This window comes from Neofelis nebulosa, chromosome 3, assembly GCF_028018385.1.
Source record: "Neofelis nebulosa isolate mNeoNeb1 chromosome 3, mNeoNeb1.pri, whole genome shotgun sequence".
NCBI classification, from domain to species: domain Eukaryota; kingdom Metazoa; phylum Chordata; class Mammalia; order Carnivora; family Felidae; genus Neofelis; species Neofelis nebulosa.
In genome coordinates, this window is record NC_080784.1 from 95,509,561 (window position 1) to 95,518,717 (window position 9,157).

Consider the following 9,157-nt stretch of genomic DNA (forward strand, 5'->3'; position numbering starts at 1 on the left):
AAGGAAGGAAAGAGGAAATAAAAAACGCAGTGAGCCAAATGAAAATGAAAACACCACAGTCCAAAATCTTTGGGATGCAGGAAACGTGGTCTTAGGGAAGTACATAGTAATAAAAGAGTACCTCAAAAAGCAAGAAAAATGTCCATATTACCCAAAGCAATCTACAGATTTAATGCAATTTTTGTCAAAATACCAACAGAATTTTTCACAGATTTATCCATTCTTCCCAAATTATTTATTTATTCATTCAATCATTCATGTGACTATGAATTCAGTCGTATCTATGTGTGTATATATATATATGTATATATATATTTATTTATGTATACATATTATCTATATTTGTGCATAAATATTTTTAATATGGACTGCTTCACAATTTTTGGTGTCATCCTTGTACAGGGGCTGTACTAGTCTTGTCTGTATCATTCCAATTTTAGTATATGTGCTGCCAAAGTGAGGACTTATTTTATATTTTGAGTTATAATCTAGTACTACCTAATTTAATTACTCAGACTGTTTCAGCATTGGCCTGAGGGAGCTTTTTTATTGGTTCATGTATCCCTTTGTTATTTTTCACCAAACTGGAACAAATAATTTTACAATTTGTATAGAACCACAAAAGACCCCAAATAGCCAAAGAAATCTTGAGAAAGAAGTGTTTATAGACTGTAAATTCATCAAAGAAAAGAAAGACAAGACTAGGGCTAATCAGACTCTGAATCTAAGACTGATTTGTTCTCCACACCTTATTGTACACTGAGAAAATTTTCAGACTTACATTGTCTTATCTTTTGTAAAGAATTTTGAAATAGTAATATCTGTTGTAATTAAAAAAGAAATGAATTCAGTGAACCTGAGAAAAGGTAGCATTATATATTTTTTTCTTTAGACACTCCAAATAATCTGAGTTAGAATTCTCAAAACTATTAAGCTAAGTACCACATTAATGAAAGTCATACTTAGTATGTTCCCAGAAAACATGTGGCAAACACTTGTTTGTCAATGATACTGTACTTTGTACTGGACATTTAGTTTTAATTCTAGGAGTGTACTGCTTTGAAATAATCACGTTGCAAAAATGACAAAGACAAATGAGTTTAATTCTACTAATTCAAATAAGATTTCTCAAAGGAAAGTAGAAAAATAATAAAAGTATTTTAACATTTTATTTAGAATCTTAGATATTTAATTCAGAATAGGCCAGGTAAGGTCAATTAAGGCCCACATGAGCCTATGTGAATACACATAAAATTAAATTTCAAAAAATTATTATAAGAAAAAATTAATTCAGATTGATATATGAAGATAAAACTAAAAAAATTCACATCATATTCACGACTTAAAGATTTTTAAAACAATTTAAAGTAGAAATTAGAAATAAATGGGTAAGCTAAAAAGAATAACAACTGTTATGTTAATAAAACAGTATTTTATTAATTGCTTTAAAATCTGATTTTAGGGCTAAAACGTGTGATATATTCATGAGGCTTCTTGAGTGTTGTGTGATTAAGTCACAACTCAAATTACTACTTCAGACTATCTACAAAATTGACCTTGAAAGTGATATGTCCTCAATTTTGTTATGGTCATTTCCTTTGTTCTTTTTTTTACAGAGAATTTTTACTTTTGAATAAAGGCAGGTGCCTAACCTTTTCTTTCTTTAGTAATAGATTTGCATACTGGTGCCTTGCTTAAAAGTAAGGTATTCATCGATGAGATCTAGACCCACAATTTATCATCTAAAGAATTTACATGAATGGGTTAAGAATATCTTCTAGTTCTACTTTTTAAAGAGTGCTGTGATGTGCTTTTTGCTATTTTTGAATGTGCTTTGGCAGGAATACTTCAAAATTTTTTTGAATAAATTCCCAAGGGATTTCTTAAATATAAATATTCCCAATATGTGTACATAATGTATCCTTAGGAATAATTGATTATAATGGATCTTTCAATAAACAGTCCAAACAATTTCATACACAGATACACACACACACACACACACATACACACACACACACACACCTAGGAATGTTGAATTAGAAGATTAAAGCACCAGTATTATTATTTCTAGGATTTATTCAGAGACATTTAGAGTGACCTTTAAATTCCGTGGATTTCTAAATTGTATTATTTTTTTTTTTTAATTTTTTTTAACATTTATTTATTTTTGAGACAGAGAGACAGAGCACGAACGGGGGAGGGGCAGAGAGAGAGGGAGACACAGAATCCGAAACAGGCTCCAGGCTCCGAGCCGTCAGCACAGAGCCCGACGCGGGGCTCGAACTCACGGACCGTGAGATCGTGACCTGAGCTGAAGTCGGACGCTTAACCGACTGAGCCACCCAGGCGCCCCTAAATTGTATTATTCTTAATTGTTCTTACCTTTTTGTTCTTTCTTATAAATGAAAGCATCACTTTGTTTTGTTAAAAGGGTTGATCTCAGGTTAAGTGTTCTTACCACAATAATAATATGAAAAATACAGCCATTCGTTTTATGAAATATTATATGGCAATTTAAAATAGTGGAACAAATACACATTTATTCACCTTAAAAAACTCTGAAATCTCATAATCTACATAAAAACTCATAGATTTTATTATATATATATATATATATATATATATATATATATATATATATAATAAAATCTGTTTTTTAACTTAAAGAATAACAAAAGTAGAGTTCATGTGAATGAGAGTCATTGTCTGTGTCCACTACCAGTCCCTTAATTGTCTCTATTTCATAACCTGCTTCACTCAAAATAAATTTTCAATTGTCAATCAGAATGATTAGTCTACAATATAAATGTCATTACGATGCACCCATGCTTGAAGTTATTTCTACTTATAATTAATTTTAAACTTGGTTGGAATGCCCTTGCTTAAATAGCTTCAGCTTCTATCACATCATGCTATTTGTACCCACATGAAGTTTTACTGTCTTGGATAAATTTTCTACCTTTTGCTTTGTGGAGTTTTTGAACATATACTATGCTCTCAATATGAGCCAGTTTTGTGAGACACTTTGCCTTTCACCACAATTACATTGGATAAAACCTTCCTGAACCTATGATTTACATTGTGCCCCGTATGCTCTATCACAAGTAATACTTCTTTTATGATAAATTTGAAACCCTTAATTGAGTTGCATATTTAATCGTCTTTTTCTTCTGCTAGATTGTAGACTCCTTAATGGTTAGTACTGCCATTTTCTTGTTCAGCAATTTATTACTGGTACATGTCAGAATATATTAAATATATATTACTGAACACCTAAATTGTGGTAGATTTCTTATATGCTAATGAAAGGAAGAGAGAAAAAAACACACAAAATATATAAACGTGATAAAGATCCAAAGATATGACAAAGATAGTGATGTACTATGATGTAAATTTTACAAATACTAAGATAACAATAAGATAGAGAATAGTTTAGGGGCACCTGGGTGGCTCAGTCAGTTAAGCGTTGACTTCGGCTCAGGTCATGATCTCGCAGTTTGCTAGTTCAGGCCCCGCGTTGGGCTCTGTGCTGAGCTCAGAGCTTGGATTCCGCCTCAGATTCTGTGACTCCATCTCTCTCTGTTCCTCCCCCGCTCACAGTCTCTCTCTCCCTCTCTCTCTCTCTCTCTCTCTAAAATAAATAAGGAATAAAAAAATAAATTAAAAAAAAAAGAGAATATTTGGATTGGGAGGGATGGAATCTCTGAAGACATGATAGCTGAACTATCTGTGAATACTAATACTAAGAAGAAGAACTATATAAGGATTAGAATACACAGTAAATAAATAAAAAGCCCTGAGAAACCATGCTCAAAACTTACATATATTAAGAGAACAAACAAAACAAACAAACAAACAAAAACAAGCAAATGAACCAAAAGTCAGGATACTGCATCAGGTCCTTGTGAGATAAGGGAAAGTGACTGGGGATAAGGCCAGGGAGTTGGGAAGAAGTTAGCTTGTAAAACATTCTATAGGCCATGGTGGAAATTTAGATTTGTTTTTGCTTGAAATGGAAACCATCAAACGTTAATAAGCAAGACTTTCCTATGATGTTTATTATACAAATGAAAGATCTTATAACTGCTATGTCAAAAATAAAATGTGCAGTCTGTTTTTATATAAACGCACACACACACACATATACATGTATATGTGTATGTATATGTATATGTATATGTATATACACGCACTCTGTTCAAAAGATGATGGTGGCTTAAAATAAGTTGTAAAATGAAGACAGCAAATGTGATTAAAATTGGAAAAAATATTTTTGAGGTTGAACCAAAAGAAATTGCTTATAGTTTGGCTTCAAGTATGGGGAAAGAGATAAATAAATAGTATCTTCTATTTTGTTGTTAAAATTTTCAGTGAACTAAATGACTGTTTTTATTACTTATGCACTAGAGAAGGAGCAGATTACAGCAGAAACTGAGAGGTACATTTTGCCTGAATTACATTTGAGATGCCAGTTAGTCTTCAAAACGAAGATGCTAAACAGATAGTTTCATGTATGTGTGGAGCCCAGGGCTAGATCAGAGATGAAGATTTAGACTTAGGACCCATTAAGATACATATGGCAGCAGATTTATGAGATTTTTCTGATTGCCTAAAGTAAAAAAAAAATGATTAGCTAAAACCTTTAACACTGAATCCTGTGTAGTTTTCCACTTTCTAACTATAGCAGAAGAAGGAGACTAAGAAAAGACAGGGAAACAATTAAATTTTCATGGAAACTTAGAACAACCAAAAAAAGGCTTTAAATTATAGAAGAAATATACACCAAGCTAAATATTATTGAGAGTTCAGACAATTTTAAGGAAGATAAATGAAAACTGCATTTGCCAAGGTTGAGGTCTTAGTGAATCTGAGAATTATTTTTGTGGGTCATGAGAATGAGTGACCAAATGGAATAAAACAAAGAGGAAATAAGGGAGATGTCATGTATCAATTACTCTTTGGTGGGGGGTGTTGTATGAACAAATAGGGAAATGTAAAAGATAGTAAAAAAGGACACTAGAAATTAATCTGTTTAAAGCAAAACAAGTGATATCTGCATACTAATTGAAATGATCCAGCAGAAGCAAAAGCAGTAACAGTAAAAAACAGAATAATTATAATAGTAAATGTTCTTGAGTAGGCTCAATGGTGTGAGATCCAGACATCAAGAAGACTGGCTATTTACAGTAGTCTGGATAATTCTTAGATAGTAAGAGAAGAAAAGATACAATAATCACTAATGGATTTAATAAACATTTAGTGAGTATTCCACTAAATATTTACTAATAACTCAAAGTTGTCAACAAATCCCCATCTCTCCCTCCTTTGCAGAAACACTAAATTTGAAACATACATATGACCAAAATGGTGGAAAGTCAGAAATTACTCTTTGATGATATTTTCAATGAATAAGTTTGGTAGAGAGGTAAATAAGAGAGGTAACAGTTTGTAAAGTAAATAGCAATACCTAAGAAAGTAACCAGTGGCTTTGAGGAAGGTATGAGGACGAACGGTTTGGAAGTAGAAATGAAGAGTAAGTCTGTCTATAGCATATATATATATATATATAGTGTGTGTGTGTGTGTTTGTGTGTGTGTGTGTGTGTGTGTGTGTGTGTATCAAAAGAGAGAGAGAGAGGGTTTATAAGTCAAAAAAACTCATCATATTAACACAGCTCTCAGAAAAATAGTAAAAATGGGTTGTGTCATTGGAGAGAAATAATCTCTCAATATGGAAAGGAAATAAAGGGAATGTTTCCGAAATCTGAGGACATACAAATGTTTACTTATGACTGATTTGAGATTCTAGTAGGCATGACTGAGAGCCTGAAGTCAGAAGGAAGAACCGAAAGGTGAAAGGAGAACCTAGATGTGACACTAGATGGGATTATCCTCATGGGATATGGTCTCCCAGTACTGTGAGGTCATAGGGATGGAGCCAAAGCTTTGAATGAAGAAGCTAAGCAGTGCTTCTGTCTTATTCTTCTTGAGGTATGAAGTTGTGACTCGGCTGGAGCCAAGGGTCCTACACAGATCTCAGGACTCACTAGCAATGAGGTGGAATTAAGCCCCTTTGCTTCCTAGAAAAATATTACCAAAAACATAGTGATACCACTTCCATCTGTGAGAAGATACAATATATAATCTGAGATCTTAATTTTAATTAACTATCTTAGAGAATTTAATTAGCATCTAAATTATGAGAGATTCTTAGCAAACGTTTAAAGACTTCTAGTCCTAGACAATACAGGGACAAGTCTCGGTATAGAATAGTCCATTTAGTCCTGAGATTCAGTGAGTAAATAAATGGTAGAGAAAGTATAATACAAAAGGGTAGAACTTTAAACATGAAGACAATAGACATAAAACAGTCTGGAAATTTCAGTTAAAGGGAAACACTCAAAATACGACAGTGGGCTAAAATAGTATCATCAATACAGCATTATTACAATGGTTTAGGTTTCTAGAGATAATATTTAGTCATCAAGGCAAGGAATAAGTTTTATTAGCATAGTAAGTTAAAAATATTTACCCTTAAAACTATTCATTTCATACAGGCTCATGTTCAAATTTGTTTAAAATTTTCCTGGGTGCCTCATGAGCTAAAGCCTCAGTTTTCTGGAAATCATAGCTAGCCTGGTAAACAATACCGAAACATCTCTAGGTAATTTCACTCTCAGTTAAGGAACATCTTCTATAGAAATCAGTAAGAGAGCAGATATTTACCAAATTTTATTTTCAGTATGAGTTTTTACTTTACTTGATCATTTTCCTTTAATTAATTTCTTGTTTCCACACCCCTCTTGACTAATTAGAAGGAGAATCTTGGTTGATGCTTTGAACAGCTGTTACAGTAAATACAAATTCAACTGAGTTTTTTAAGAGACAGATAATATGAAAATCAAATAAATTTTTGGAACTTAATGTAAAATACAAGAGTAATGAAATTTATTAATAATAAATCAAATGTTTACCTCATAACCTGTGAACCTGAAACAAATGAGTTTCTACTTAGCTCTTTTGTTTATTAGGGTGAGATCAGACATTTTCATTTTAAGATTACATAGAAACCTTAAAGTGTTCCACAGAACATTGGTCTATACATCTTTAAAAAGTGTTGTGCCGAACAGATTTATGATTTACAAAACAGGTATATGATTAGTAAAACAACTAATGTTTTTATCTCATAACTTCTCAAATCCTTTATCGGGTAATGTGCTATTTAATCACAGGATCTATTTTTCAGGAAATTTCTCTTAGGTTGATATTCCATGGAATATACTTTGAAGCATATTGTTATATTTATTTAGTTAGTAAACCACTCTGAAAAATTAAACAAGAAATAATGAAACAGAAAAATCTCTTCTCTTATTCTTCAACAAATGACAGAGAAAATGCCAAAAAGTTTTAAAATAATATATCTATCCCCACGCTACAATTATGGAAGGTCAAAAACTGCAAATTATATCATATGATGAAGAAATTATCTTTTGCTTTATACTTAAATTTTATCTCCTTAATCTCATTTATTTTTTCTGCTCTATCACTTTGGCCACCTTCTTTATAATGAAATTATCTATAATTGAAGTGATTACTACTTCCTTAAACACAATGAAATGCAGCTGGAGGGGACTAAAGGAATGAATAATTAATACTGAAAATATAAGTAAATGACATCATTACAACTAAAAGGTCTCTCACCTGAATTTTAATATTAGACAACACTTACTTCTTGTGTGTTTTCCCCAGCTTTACTGAGTTATAACTGACATATAGCTACATAAGAGCTTAAGGTGTTGATTTGATCCACTCACATACTGCAAAATTATTGCCACCTTTTCTCTGGCTAACAAAATTTATCAGGTCACATATACACTTGAAAGTAGCCAACATGTGTATGACACTATATATTAGGCACAGCCTTAAGTGTTGATTTTCTCCCTAAATTTTTACCACCATCCTATGGAGTTTCATTATGATAATCTCCCCATTTTATAGTTGAAGAAAGAGGCTGATTGAACTGAAGCTGTTTGCTGAGGGCCAAGGTAAGGACATGGTACAGCCATGTTTGATAGTAGATAGTCTGCCTTCAGACTCCAACTCCTCAAACCTTCCTTATTCTCCAGATCATCATAACGATAAGGAGTGATCATTCGCTACACTAATAATCCTTTTGCTTGGGCTGCTATTCACCCTTTTAATATAAATTCACCCTTTTAGTGTAAAAGCACGTATTTGGCAAGACGATAGCTATTGGCATAAGTAATTTTATTAATGATCATAAAATTATTTCCTTGCTACATGAAAGAAAACCTTATCTTTATATAGAAAAAAAGAAGAAAGCTTAACACAAAAATAGACTCAATCAAGGCTGCTAAAATTTGTCTTTATAGTGGTAAAATCCTGGTTAAATAGTTAAATAGATATTAAATGATTCACTTTATTGTTTCTAAAATAATAAACACTGTGCATTTTTTGTATAATCCATCACTCTATTTAACAAATATATGATATGTGTTAAGTGAGCACACCAATTATAAGTGCTTAAATAAATGTTATTAAATAAAATCATTTTTAATATCTTTTTTCTGTTTAAATGCTTCTTTGTACCATCCATAACAGAAGGTTAATCTATTTTAAACATGGACAACATCATGTTATTATTTTCTTACTCAAGCCTTTTTCATGATTTTCAGTCTTTTTCTAAGTACTGTACAAAGAAATGAGTCACCCATTCAAACACTAACTGGATAAAATGAAAAAAACAAACAAACTACAGACAGTGTGATATTTACACAACAGTTGAAACTTCTATCCTCACAGAAAGAAAATAGTGTTTTGACTTGTAAACAGAAAAAGTAACTAGGGATGTCAGTATTGGAGAATAATACAGACTATAGATGTTATGTTCTTACATTCTCACTTTTCTGACCATAATCACAATTTAAAATGAAACTTGTGAATAAAGAGTATTTGAAAATAATGTAAGATATAATGATGATAACACATTACAGGCAAAATGACTACATTTGTTTTTCTCTAAGATTTGGTCACCCCTAATGAACCCCCCAACTAAAGTTATGGATTTAAGAAATTGTTAAAAACTGTAGTTCTGAAAAAAAAAATTGGGGACTGATGTACTTACATAGCATACT

The 9,157-nt window shown here is 31.8% G+C and overlaps 1 non-coding gene across 1 annotated transcript; it reads right to left on the reverse strand.

Annotated features, from left to right (window-relative positions):
- Nucleotides 1–357: 357 nt before the first annotated feature.
- LOC131508188 (U6 spliceosomal RNA) lies at nucleotides 358–464 on the reverse strand. The gene has a single exon (XR_009259900.1). It is a non-coding gene; the product is annotated as a U6 spliceosomal RNA (small nuclear RNA).
- Between the last annotated feature and the right edge of the window lie 8,693 nt (nucleotides 465–9,157).